Below are 14,309 nucleotides of genomic sequence, written 5' to 3' on the forward strand. Positions count from 1 at the left end.
TCTACTCTAAGTCATAAAATAAAAAAATTACACATACTAAATTCGTTCCAATTTTTTCCTTCCTCAGGTCTCTTTTTTTAGCCAGTTCAGGCTGAAAGTGTTCCAATAAAGTGACAAGATTCCAATAAAGTTTTATGGCACACATTGGCTGATTTTAACTTCTGCGTCAAGCGCAATTGTGTTTTCCGACGCAGCCTTCACACAGTCGCATAGCACTTGTCATGACTGACACTGATTTGCACCTCTCAAAAAATGTTACTACACATCGCAACAATGTGTAGCACCATCTCTGTGATTGGTCGGCTTGGTAGCTGTGCCGAGTGTGGGCGGTGCTGGGAACCGCGAGCTTGATGGAGCGAGTGTTTACAAGTGTCGAATCCCATGAAGGAGCTACAGATTGTTTGGTGTTGAATGTTAATGTCAATGTTAGCACCATTGTCTGTAGTTACAGGCTTTTACACTCATCCAATTTTCCATCCACATACCACTAAATCATCATCAGTGTGGTTTAGTAGTATATATCTGGTCTCTAAACACTTTGTCTGCAAAGTCAAATGGGGTCAAATAAGCTTGCCCATAGTGGTGGAGAAAAAGTATATGCTATTTATCTTCTTTAGAATGCCATAATTTACTTTGCTGAACAAGGATGGAATAGCATTTTGGAAGATGTATACCAGCATGCATTTTGCCTATGTTGTGTAAATAATGTCAGTGTAGCCATATCAGTTTGAGCCTGAATCAGACATAAATGAAGAGGACACAGCTGAACCTCATAAAAGAAAGAGCTGTGTTTCGGCATTTTAGCTATCTTTGCTACTAGCAGTGGGTTTACGACATCATTAACACGGATATATATATATATATATATATATATATATATATATATATATATATATATATATATATATATATAGATACATACATACATACATACATACATATATATATATAACAATATATATATATATATATATATATATATATATATATATATTGTTATATATATATATATATATATATATATATAACAATCTGAATATATACATACATATACATACATACATATATATATATATATATATATATATATATATATATATATATATATATATATATATATATATATATATATATATTTATTTATTTATTTATTTTTTTGTTGTAGGCTTTACTAAGCTAACTCTGGAAATGTCAATGTCTCCTTTTGCTTTAAACTTTGAGCGTCTTCATTCAGAGATGTTGTTTATGTTTATACAGCTACATTACACATAAACATAGTTTAAAACATGGTATCGTAGAGAACCTCCCCTTTAAAGCTCTCTCTAACACTGTGTATGTGTGTGTGTATGTGTCAGGAGATGTTACCTTAACCATCACACCACTGTCACCACACGGTCACACTCTTAAAAATGATGTGTTAATAATAATACATCTTATGTATAGTTTAACTGGTTCTGTGTAAAAAGAAATAGGGAAGAAGGTAAAATTAAGAGTGTGTCCAACACTGTGTGTTAAGGGTTACCACTTTTGATACAAAAAAATAAGGGACGCAAACTGCAGCGAGGGCCATATTCCTTGGGGGCCTAAAGACCACAGGCCCAATAGCATGCCAGTGGTGGTAATCGCAACTTAAAATATGTTTTCTGGAAAGTATGAACACTTGGACATTAAATAAACTGTCTTTTACTAAAATCTGTGTAAACAGATGCAGTCAGTCTTTCTCTTTTACAACTCTGCAGCACTGATATAGCTGATGTTATGTTCAATAGTGTGGTACACCTGCGTTAACTTAGCTGCTGTAACCTAGAGGCAAGGAGAAAATACTAATTTTAAAGGGTGATATTGATAACAGATTTTGGCTAAAATATTTGTCATTATTTGCAGTAATACCTAACAGCACATACATAAACTAGATACAAACATTAGCTATTCTGTAAACAATGATATGATCAATTAGTCCTGACAGCATGTTTTAGGTCATTGTAACTTACTGAACTAAGTTAATCATGTTCTGTCTTAATTTTATAACTTATGCAAGCTGTTTTAAGTCAGTTTAACAATATAAGTTAAATGAACTCATGATTAATTTGATTCAGCTTAAAAAATTAAGACAACCACAATTTTTTTTTTTACAGTGTAGTAAAGTTTTCAAATAGTCTATTTCTAATTTTAAAATATGGAAAGTTGCAATTTACTAATTTATTTTCTTTACATGGGCATTATGTTGTTTATTATTGTATTAAATGTAATGTTTCAGCCTGATCTCACGAGAAAACGTAAGTATTATACGTTTTGCCAGTTTAGTGGCTAATTCGTACGAATTCGTACGAGTTCAGTCGTACGAAATGGTACGATTTTAAAAAGGAGGCGTGGCACCTAACCCCACCCCTAACCCCAACCGTCATTGGGGGATAAGCAAATCGTACTAAATTGTACGAATTAGATCGTATGAATTCATACGAATTAGCCACTAAATGAAAAAGTTACGAATTGCCGTGAGATTGTGTTGAATGTTTCGTGTATTAAATTAATGCTTATGTGTCTGACTTAACCTTAACAAACAAATCATAACATTACATTGGAATGTGATCCACTTACATTGTATTTACGGAATGTTTACAAATGATAATTTGCGACTCAGTGTGTGAAAACCAGGCCAAATCTAATTCTGAGATAAAGTTTGACTACAGCCATTTATTTCACTGTGATTTCAGTTGTTGACATTGTTTTACTCAGTTAATATTAAATACATTTTATTATTTTCAGACTATTCATTTCATGTAGAAAACAGTAAATTACAAAAGAAAAAAAATTACTCTAGCTAGATTTTCACAGACTGGTTCATATTTTTAACATTATTAAGCAATTAACCTAAATATGGTTGCTAAAGATTACACTGTCATTACCATGTCTGCTTCGGGAGAGACTTTGGGGTACGAAGAACTGTCTGACTGCTTTGATTTTTGCAAGCTCTGGCATTGCCGGAATGCTGCTCTCCAGAGGCATGTTGTCCCACAGACCACCATAAGCCACAGAGAACGCTCTCCCACAAAGTTGGCTTAATAAAAATTTCGAACACTCCGCAGCGAGGTATTTGTTTCCTCCCACTCTCTGCCATTGCTTTCCGCTTGACTCCGCTTAAAAAAAACGCCCTCCTCACTGGACAGTTAAAAAGACCAATCAAACTAACGGTGGCATCAAGTATTACCCAATCAAAAGTAGGAAAGGAGGCATCTTCATAAAACGCCTGTGGATGATTTGCATGAAAAGCTACTTTTAAAAAAATACGGGACAAAACCCGTCCCATATTGATTTAAAACGGGACGAGCAATTTCATTCTCAAATACAAGACGATTCCGTATTTTAAGGGATGGGTGGCAACCCTAACTATCATCCATTTAGATTGTTGTTCACTTCACAATGAAATGTTAAGCAAGTAGGTAACTCTTTTCATCTGGAAAACCCCCTGGATGCTTAGCTACATGTCAGATATTTTAAGGTTTTGTATTCTTAGGCCCCTTTTACACTAATACGTTTTAGTTTTAAAACGCATACATTTTGCTACATTTATGCCTTCCGTCCACACTACCCCAGAGTTTACGAGCCCCGAAAATGGAGAGCTTTGGAAGTACTGAAGAGGCCTTTTTCATTTTAAAATGCTGCTTGGATGTGTCAGTGTGGATGGTAGGGTAAAACAAAGACATCTAAAAAAGGTGCAAACAAAGTTCAGTCTTGCATCATTCAAGTTCAGACTTCCCAAGGTTGATATGGAAAACAAACTCCAAACGACATGTCGGGTAAATCTTCAAAGGCAACAGTATAATTTATAATGTTGTTCATATCACCATGGCTATCTCAACAATAAAATAAAAACATGATATAAGGAACTGTCTCTTTTCATTTTAGTATTAACAACTTAACAGACACCAAAAATGTTAAGGTGTCGTGTAGCTACATATTTATATGACCGTCATCTTCACTGTAGGCATATTTACAGTGCATCTGGAAAGTATTCATAGTGCTTGACTTTTTCTAAAAAAATTTATGTTACAGCCTTATTCCAAAATGTATTAAATTAATTTATTTCCTCAAAATTCTACACACAACACCCTATAATGACAATGTGATAAAATATTTATTGAAATTGTTGCAATTTATTACAAATAGAAAAACCTGAAAAATCACATGTACATAGTATTCACAGCCTTTGCCGTGAAGCTCTAAATTTAGTTCAAGTACATTGTTTCCACTGATCATTCTTGAGATGTTTCCGCAGCTTAATTGGAGTTCACCTGTGGTAAATTCAGTTGATTGGACATGATTTGAAAAGGCATACACCTGTCTACAGTATATAAGGTCCCAGGGTTGACAGTGCATGTCAAAGCACAAACCAAGCATGAAGACAAAGGAATTGTCTGTAGACCTCGGAGACACAAGGCTGGGGAAGGTTAAAGAAAAAATTTCTGCTGCTCTGAAAGTTCCAATGAGCACAGTGGCCTTGATCATCCATAAGTGGAAGATGTTTGGAACCACCAGGACTCTTCCTAGAGCTGGCCAGCCATCTTAGCTGAGTGATCAGGGGAGAAGGCTTTAATCAGGGAGGTGATCAATAACCCGATGGTCACTTTGTCCAAGCTTCAGCGTTCTTCTGTAGAGAGAGGAGAACCTTAAAGAAGGACAACCGTCTGCAGCAATCCACCAATTAGGCCTGTATGGTAGAGTGGCCGGACAGAAGCCACTCCCCACCTGGTATTTGCCAAAAGGCAACTGAAGGACTCTCAGACCAAGACTAAAATTGAGACTCAGACTGGGGCGACGGTTAATTTTTAAGCAGAACAGGAACCCAAAGCACACTGCCAAAATATCAATGGAGTGGCTTCACAACAACTCGATGAATGTCCTTGAGTGACCCAGCCAGAGCCCGAACCTAAACCCTTTTGAACATCTCAGGAGAGATCTGAAAATTGCTGAACACCGTCGCTTCCCATCCAACCAGATAGAGCTTGAGAGGTACTGCAAAAAGGAATGGGCAAAAAAATCCCAAAGACAGGTGTGCTAAGTTTGTGGCATTATATTCAAAAAGACTTGAGGCTGTAATTGCTGCCAAAGTTTAATGTTGCAAAAGTTTAAATTTAATGTTGCAAAGTTGCAACAAAGTATTGAGCAAAGGCTGTGAATACTGATGTACATGTGATTTTTCAGCTTTTTATTTTTAATTAATTTAAAACAATTTCAAAAAATCTTTTTTTTCACATTGTCATTATGGGGTACTGTGTGTCGAATTTTAAGTAAATGAATTTAATCTATTTTGGAATAAAGCTGTAACATAAAAAATGTGGAAAAAGGGAAGCGCTATCAATACTCTGCGAATGCACTTTAGGTTATTTGTCTTTACTTCTTTTCTGTCCTTTGAGAACCGTATACTCTCACATTATTAGTGCAGTGTAAGCATTATCTAAATACATTTTACATAGGGTGATGCGGTGGCACATTGGGTAGCACGATCGCCAGCTGGGTCAGGTGCATTTTTGTGTGGAGTTTGCATGTTCTTCTCTTGATGGTGTAGGCTTTCACTGGGTGCTCCTGTTTCCATCACAGTCCATAGACATGCGCTATAGGTGAATTTAATAAACTAAATTGTCTATAGTGTATGGGTGTTTACCAGTCCTGGGTTGTGGCTGGAATGGCATCCGCTGTGTTTAACATATGCTGGTGGTTCATTCTGCTGTGGCTACATCTGAAATAGAGATTAAGCCAAAGGAAAATGAATATGTTTACTTTATGACATTATTATGTTTGACATTAGTATGTTCAATTATTTAATACAATGTCTGTGTTAAAAAGAATAACAAACTGGTTGAGTTTAAAATAACAGCAAATGTGTTGTCTTAAACTAGGCACATTGGTATATTAAATAATAACACTGTTTGTGTTGTTTTTAACACATCTGTTTTAAGAGTGTAACACTGCATTATACCACCCAATGCACTCAGTCAGTGCTGGCTTGCCTGAAAAACAGTAGGGGCAAAACAATGGCTGCTTTAAAAAAAACACAAGTTTGATAACAACAGATCCTATCAATGTCATAAGGAATGCCCTTAAATAATGTAGGCTTGGGGGGGGGTATAGTGGATGGGAGTTGATGTGCGAGCTAGTGAAGAGCCGGAGGGGTAGGTGTGCGCGCAAACAGAAAGGTGCAGAGCAAGTATGGGGATGGTTGCGCGTTGGTTTCGGTGCCCATGGGGACTGTACCAAAAAGCTGAGGAGTGCGGAGTGGGGGTGTTTTGGGTCACAGGCTTGACCACTATGAAATACACACCCCTGAATGTGGGGGGCCATTTGATCTGATTGTCCAAATGATAGCTCAGCCACGAGTTATGTCATTGTTTGGGAAACGCACCCCTGAAGGAGAACCCTTGTTTACTGAAACAGGGAACAGAGACGTTATGTCTCAGTGACCACAATCCCCAGTTGAATTCGGAGTACTGTTTTGGCTTCTCAGTACAAACCTGAATGACTGACCGCATGCAGACATTTTAAATACCCCTATGCGAGTTGCCTTACTTGCAAATTTCATGACTATATTCCATTGGTTCTATACAGTTTAAAATGACTGGTGTTAAAGGCAAAATCCCACACAGTCATAGCATCTTCATTTTCTCCTGCAGGGGACAAGAAGTTACATCATAACTGCTTTGTTTCTTATGCCTCATGGGCCCAGACAGAACCTGTAGATATTTTTTGCTATTTCTGCAGAGAATTTTGGTAAAAGTCCATGGATTTCTGCGTAATTATTTTGGGAGTATCATAACTAGAACCTTAATATGTGAAATAAAAAGTAATATCTTTTTAACTTTTATTTAATGTTTAAAACGCAAATCCAATTAGATTCACTTTATTTGGTAAACAAAGCAAGTCTCTTATATAATATCTCTACTAAAAGACAGAAATTATCACTTTATAAACTGCTTTGTACATAAATCAGATGAACATTTTCATATTAGTCAATAATATTATTATAATTAGTTAAAAAAAACTGAATAATATAGATTTAAACACATTTGCTCAAGTAAATAAACAGAATTAATGATGGGCTAAAAATCTGCGGAAATCTCCGTGTGGGCCTATGGGATAGTAAAGTCTTGCTATTTATCTCTCTGGATTAAAACATCTGCGTGTGACACTACATAGCACAGGTGTCAAACTCTGTTCCAAAAGGGCCGCAGCTCTGCACAGTTTAGTTCCAACCCTAATTAAACACACCTGATCAAACTAATTGAGTCCTTCAGGCTTGTTTGAAACCTACAGTACAGGTAAGTGTGTTGGAGCAGGGTTGGAACTAAACTGAGCAGGGCTTCGGCCCTTTTGGAACTGAGTTTGACACCCCTGCTACAAAGTGAAAGTGGTTTGAAAAATCAATGGATTGCTTTCAGCAGAGTTTAATTTATTAAACATATTCAATAAACTGAAGAAAAAAATAATAACAATGCAAACAAAACAATTATTTGGCTAAACATAATTTAGGAGCTCACCCCACATTAGAAATGACACTCTAAAAATAACTCAAGCGGTCTGTTACCGCTACATAGTTTAATAGATTATTGTAACTTAAAAATGTTAAAATGCTGATTAGATTAAAACTTTTAAGCAGCCAGACTTGTTTTATGAAGTTTTCAAAACAAAAAAATATTGATAAATACATCAATTTGAAATTGCGGCTAATTTAAAGGTAAATATATCTGTCAGTAACTTTAAAACAATATTTAACTTGTAGCAACCCAAAGAAATTGGGTTGATAACTATTTTTCCTCACTAATGGAGTTGTTTTGTATTTTTAAGTCCACACACTGATGTCTTTTTTATTTTTTATGCTAATAATATGGGAAAGTACATGTTTTGTTTTGTATAACAATGAAAACCTGTGATTTAATACAATTAAAAATTACTGGAAAACAAAAATGTTGTTTAATGTATTTCTTACAAGCATGAACATTAAATTTGAATACAAACCAAAAATTAAACAATTTCATCTACTTAAGTTATTTGAGGTTCTAAATTTGAAAATGTGCATGTAATTAAGTACATGACACTGGATTTGTTTTCAATTTTAATTTAAAAAACTAATTTAAACAACTTATTTTTTTTTTAGTACTCGACTTAAAAATTTGAGTTCTTTTGCTATGTGAAAATGCCTCTGAGGAGGAAAAGATTTGGCTAACATAATAAAGTTTGTTGTCTGAACCTCATTTTGTTGATAATAATTTGTCGTAATTTAAATATATTAATGCAAACTGTAACATCATTTTTGTTTTGTTTTGTCTAAACATTATTTTTTAGAGTGTAGCTTTGTGTGGTTTATTCATAAACTAATTTCGAGAGGATCAGGTGCTTATAATCAACACGGCTGGCTCCTTGTTAGCTCCGTAATCAGCCCTATTAGATGATTACGGAAGCATTATAAATAACCTGAGTTTTTCACTCCAGTTATCTTCGTCTTGAAGCTTCCCCCCTTTCCACCCCTACATCCTCCCACTTTTTCTGATCGGGCGACACGGTGGCCCAGTGGCTAGCACTGTTGCCTCACAGCAAGAACACCGCCGGTCCAACCCATCGGGCCGGTTGGTGTTTCTGTGTGGAGTTTGCATGTTCTCCCCGTGTTCGCGTGGGTTTTCCCGGGTTCCCCGGTTTCCTCCCACCGTCCAAAAACATAAACCATAGCCAATCGACTAAAACAAATTATCAACCAATACAACCTGAGTTTACACTTCTCACGGTGACAAGCAGGGGAGTTCTCGAGACATACCTGACCTCGAATTCTCCTCTCGCCCTTCTAACGGGAAGGAAGCCCCGGGCTCGAGGATATTACGAGCTCAGGGCTCTCTCCCGGGACAGCATGCCAAATACGCTTTATTGATTATCAGCTAAGTGTGAACTCTTGAATTACTTTTAAACCAGTGGATCTCAATTGTTGTCTCCTCAAGCAACCCCACCCCCTAGTATTTGACAAACCAGGATCAAGATATTTATCTCTATTTGTAAACTAGTTCATGATCTAAAATTAGGATGACATACTAAATGAGCCGGGGGTGTGGGTGTGAGGGTGGGATGTTGGTGAGTTGTGGGAGGGGAGATATGTTTGAGGACCGGAATTGAGAACCACTATAAACTAAAGTGCATGCAAGCTTTTATCGATTACATAGAGCAAGAGCTTTCTAATGTACACTTTTTAAGATACAAGAACACAACTATTGGAACTAATGAAAAATAAAATCTGTTATGGGTGAGGTGTAAAAGTTTTAACTATACTTTAGCAAGAACTGAACATTGCATAGACAGATCATTCATTCATTCATTTTCTTTTCGGCTTAGTCCCTTTATTAATTTAGGGTCACCACAGCGGAATGAACTGCCAACTTATCCAGCATGTTTATCCAGCGGATGCCCTTCCAGCTGCAACCCATCACTGGGAAACATCCATACACACCCATTTACACATATGGATATTTTTTTAGCTTACCCAATTCACCTATAGCGCATGACTTTGGACTTGTGGGGGAAACCACCCGGAGGAAACCCACGTGAACACAGGGGGAACATACAAACTCCACACAGAAATGCTAACTGACCCAGCCGGGGCCCGAACCATTTACCTTCTTGCTGTGAGGCGATCGTGCCACCCACTGCGCCACCATGACACCATAGACAGATCAATGCATTACAATTAATAGTTTCCTAAATACACTTAGGTGTAAAAATATAAGAACTCTTGGGTAATGTCTCGCTTCCTCAATATTGAGGGGATTTTCTTTGCTGTCATTTTGTATAAAAAGAATCGCCACAGTAGCAGCCTTTAGGTCACATGCAAACAAAGGTTGAAAGCAGATGAATTGAACATTAAAGTCACAAGAAATGTATATGCATTTTGAATTTCTCATTTCTGCATAAATGGAAATATATTAATGCACGTGATTTTAATACATTTTATATATATATATATATATATATATATATATATATATATATATATATATATATATATATATATATAAACATTTTATTAAAATCACGTATATATATATATATATATATATATATATATATATATATATATATATATATATATATATACACATATATATATATATATATATATATATACACATATATATATATATATATATATATATATACACATATATATATATATATATATATATATATATATATATATATATACACATATATATATATATATATATATATATATATATATATATATATATATATATATATATATATATATATATATATATATATGTAATTACAAATATATATTGTCATAATAAATAATGCAAAATACAACATTACACCAGCTGTCTAAACTGGACATAGCTAATAGAAATGCTACTTGCTAAATAATCACACGAACATTTTCAAATGTAAATAGACAAAGTTTCATTAGCAAATCAACTGTCTCCTGAGAAATGCGATGTCCTATTATTTCTGTACATTATAAATAAGGAAGTTTGCTTGACTGATTAATCATTTTATTTAAATAACACAGTTCTGTATTTTTTTTTCTTCCCTAAGTGGAAGTGGCTTTACTTCACACCGCAAAAGGGTTTTTTTTTTTTTTTTTGTATGTTCTGAATTTAGTCTCTAAAAAGGCAAAGAAATCAATTTTGGGTAAAATATGGACAAACCAAATATGGAGAAACCAAAGTGCTGTTACATATTACACATATTTAACCCAATGGTTGCTGTCAATGCATAAAATAACATTTTTAAAAAGAGAATGCAATACTTCAAATATTTTTTTCTTCTTTTCAGTTAATTTATTTTAATTCAGATCACAAGAAAAAACTTACCTTTTAAACATCGACTGAATTAGAAGGCTACTAGGAGAAACCTGTGCTCCAACAGTTGTCGCATCAACAACTGCTGTTTCAGAGAAGAAACATGGTATTTGTACGTTATCTCATGCAATTTATCAGTGAATCAACAATATATCTGATCAAATCATGCCCACAGTTACAAACCACAAATAGGCCCAGATTAACTGGTATAAACTGACAACATTTCATACAAGATTACAAAACAGACTAGATGAATCAAGTCTTGGTTTAATCAATGGGCGCCTCCTTGTGGTGCTACAAGATATTTGCTGTGCGCAGCTCATCACACCAACTTCTTACCAATTTATAAACTTGCTTCAAACGTTAATGTCAAACAGAAAACGACAATGAGTCATGGAAACTGTTCACGACTTCTTAGAAAGCAGTGTTAAAAGGGGAATTCATATTTTGTGGAAGTTCAAGTTTTATTTTCTAAAGGGTAATCGAGATCACTTCAGCTTTTTTTTTCGGCTAGTTATGCTATCTCGCACCTCGAAGCTTGGAGTATCGGAATTATATGAGCATAGATGTCGTGATAGACCATGGTGCGTCTCACAAAAGGTGCAGACCGTAGCCTATATGGCAAGACGTTTTGACATTTAATTAATAACCTGTACTTGTATTAGTTACTAGTGCTTAATATTTATACCAGAATCTTTTCCATTAACTACTAGTACTTATTCATTAATTGGTGCTTTTTCTTTAGTTAATGTCTTTTGTAAAGTTACTAGTATTTAATTATTAGGTAGCAAAGAACTTGGCATAAATCGGGTATAGTAGGCATTCACCTGGCACTGGCATACAGCATGTGGGCCAAACATGGCCATGATTCATTCATGGCACCTCATACATCATTCATATCTGGCCCAATCAGATCGCTGTATGCAAATACACCTGCTAGACAGTGGCCTATTGCTGGCTGAATTTTTTTGGCTGACGCTGCTATAACGATCGCTTTAGCCCCAATATATATATATATATATATATATATATATATATATATATATATATATATATATATATATATATATATATATATATATATATGTGAATAGGGCTTCAGCGTCAACGCTTGACTGAAGGCGTGTCTAACGCCCTATTCACACGGGGCTTCAGCGTCAACGCTTGACTGAAGGCGTGTCTGAAGTTGGAGCTGAAACGATCGTCATAGAAGCGTCAGCCAATGAAATTCAGTCAGCAATAGGCCACTGTCTGAGCTGGTGTATTTGCATACAGCGATCTGATTGGCTGACGCTTCCGTCGGCACTTGAAAAGTTGAGCTGGTCCCAACTTCTGCAGCGAGGAACGCTCCTGAAGCGGCGCCGACGGATCCACAATGCAGTTCGGCAACGCCTGACGTCACCCATTCAAAGTGAATGGGAAGCGTTGACGCTGACGCCCCGTGTGAATAGGGCGTGTGTGAACAGGGCGTCAGTTACGCCCTATTCACACGGGGCGTCAGCGTCAACGCTTCCCATTAACTTTGAATGGGTGACGTCAGGCGTTGCCGAACTGCATTGTGGATCCGTCGGCGGCGCTTCAGAAGCGTTCCTCGCTGCAGAAGTTGGGACCAGCTCAACTTTTCAAGCGCCGACGGAAGCGTCAGCCAATCAGATCGCTGTATGCAAATACACCAGCTCAGACAGTGGCCTATTGCTGACTGAATTTCATTGGCTGACGCTTCTATGACGATCGTTTCAGCTCCAACTTCAGACACGCCCTCTGTCAAGCGTTGACGCTGAAGCCCCGTGTGAACAGGGCGTTACAGGTTATTAACTTGGCTGAGAATTGTCCCAGACATGGTCGATGTTTGGGGTCGCCACAGCGGAAAGAACCGCCAACTTATCCAGCATTTGTTTTGCAAGCGATGCCCTTCCAGCTGCAAACCATCACTGGGAAACAACCACACACACACACATGTATGTATGTATATATATATATATATATATATTTATATATATATATATATATATATATATATATATATATATATATATATACATACATATATATATATATATATACATACATATATATATATACATTTATATATTATATATATTATATATATATATATACGAACGCAGGGAGAACATGAAAACTCCACACAGAAATGCCAAATGACCCGGTCGAGGCTCGAACCAGTGACCTTTCAGCTTAGTTTCAGTTGCACATAGAGAATAACAAAATTGTGCGTGCAAAAAATGTCAAATGTGAATGGCTACTAATGTCTTTATTCATATTAATATTAATTCATATTAATATGAATTAATTAGTTCATATTAATACACTTGCATAAAGTTAAAAATATCTCAAAGCTTACTGGGCAACATATGATTTTTTCTGGGGCACATTTTTGTTTTGCACCGTCTAACCCCACTTATAACTTTACAAAGACACTAGTAGCTTAAGAAAAAGCACTAGTATCTAAAGAATAGGCATTTGTAGCTAACAAATAAGTACTATTACTTAATGGAAAAGATACTGGTATTTAAAAAAATAAGCACTAACAGCAAAATAGATACTAGTATGGGTTATTGATTAAATGTCAAAACGGCTTGCCATATACGCGTGGGTGTCTGTACACAGGCATTAGCCACAGTTTCAATTAAAAAAAACTTCTGTTCACACCTAAAGAAAAAAATAAAACAACAACAAACCACTTATATTCGCACGATCAGGCAACCAACCACAGAAGCTCAAGTGTCGTAAACAACAGTGACGCACGTTTTGGTTAAAAGTTATTTTACACCTTCTATATATTTACTATCTACATAATAATATGAATACAGTATCTACTAATTCAAGACTAAAACAATGCTATATCAATGCCAATCTATTAGTAAACTAAGCACAGAGGTCAATTTTTTACAATATCAAATAACTTCTACTTTTTTTAAAGGTAATTGCATCATTACTCAAAACCTTAAAATGTCTATAAATCCCAACATATTGTCTTAATTCTTTACATTTAAAATAAAAAACTTATACCTAAGCATTTTAATTAACATTTTATCAAATAGAATTATACTTTTTTTTAAAGGGTTTTAAGTTTATAATGTTAAAATACATTTTCACAGTGTCACAATATTTGAGTATTATATTTCATAAATACAATGTATTATTGACTATCATAATTTCTTAGTTCATTGTTTCATAAGCATGTGTAATCATCTCAGTAACCTACTTAAGTTAATAATTATATAATTATTCTACTAATCATAATAATAATAATATTATAATAATATAAAATAATATAAAATACAGTTGAAGTCAGAATTATTAGCTCCCGTTTTTTAAATATTTCTCAAATGATGTTTAACAGAGCAAGGACTATTTCACAATGTCTGATAATTTTTTTGCTTCTAGAAAAAGTCTTATTTTTTTTATTTTGGCTAGAATAAAAGCAGTTTT

Source organism: Danio rerio, chromosome 16 (assembly GCF_052040795.2).
Source record: "Danio rerio strain M-AB ecotype USA chromosome 16, GRCz13ab, whole genome shotgun sequence".
Lineage (NCBI taxonomy): Eukaryota > Metazoa > Chordata > Actinopteri > Cypriniformes > Danionidae > Danio > Danio rerio.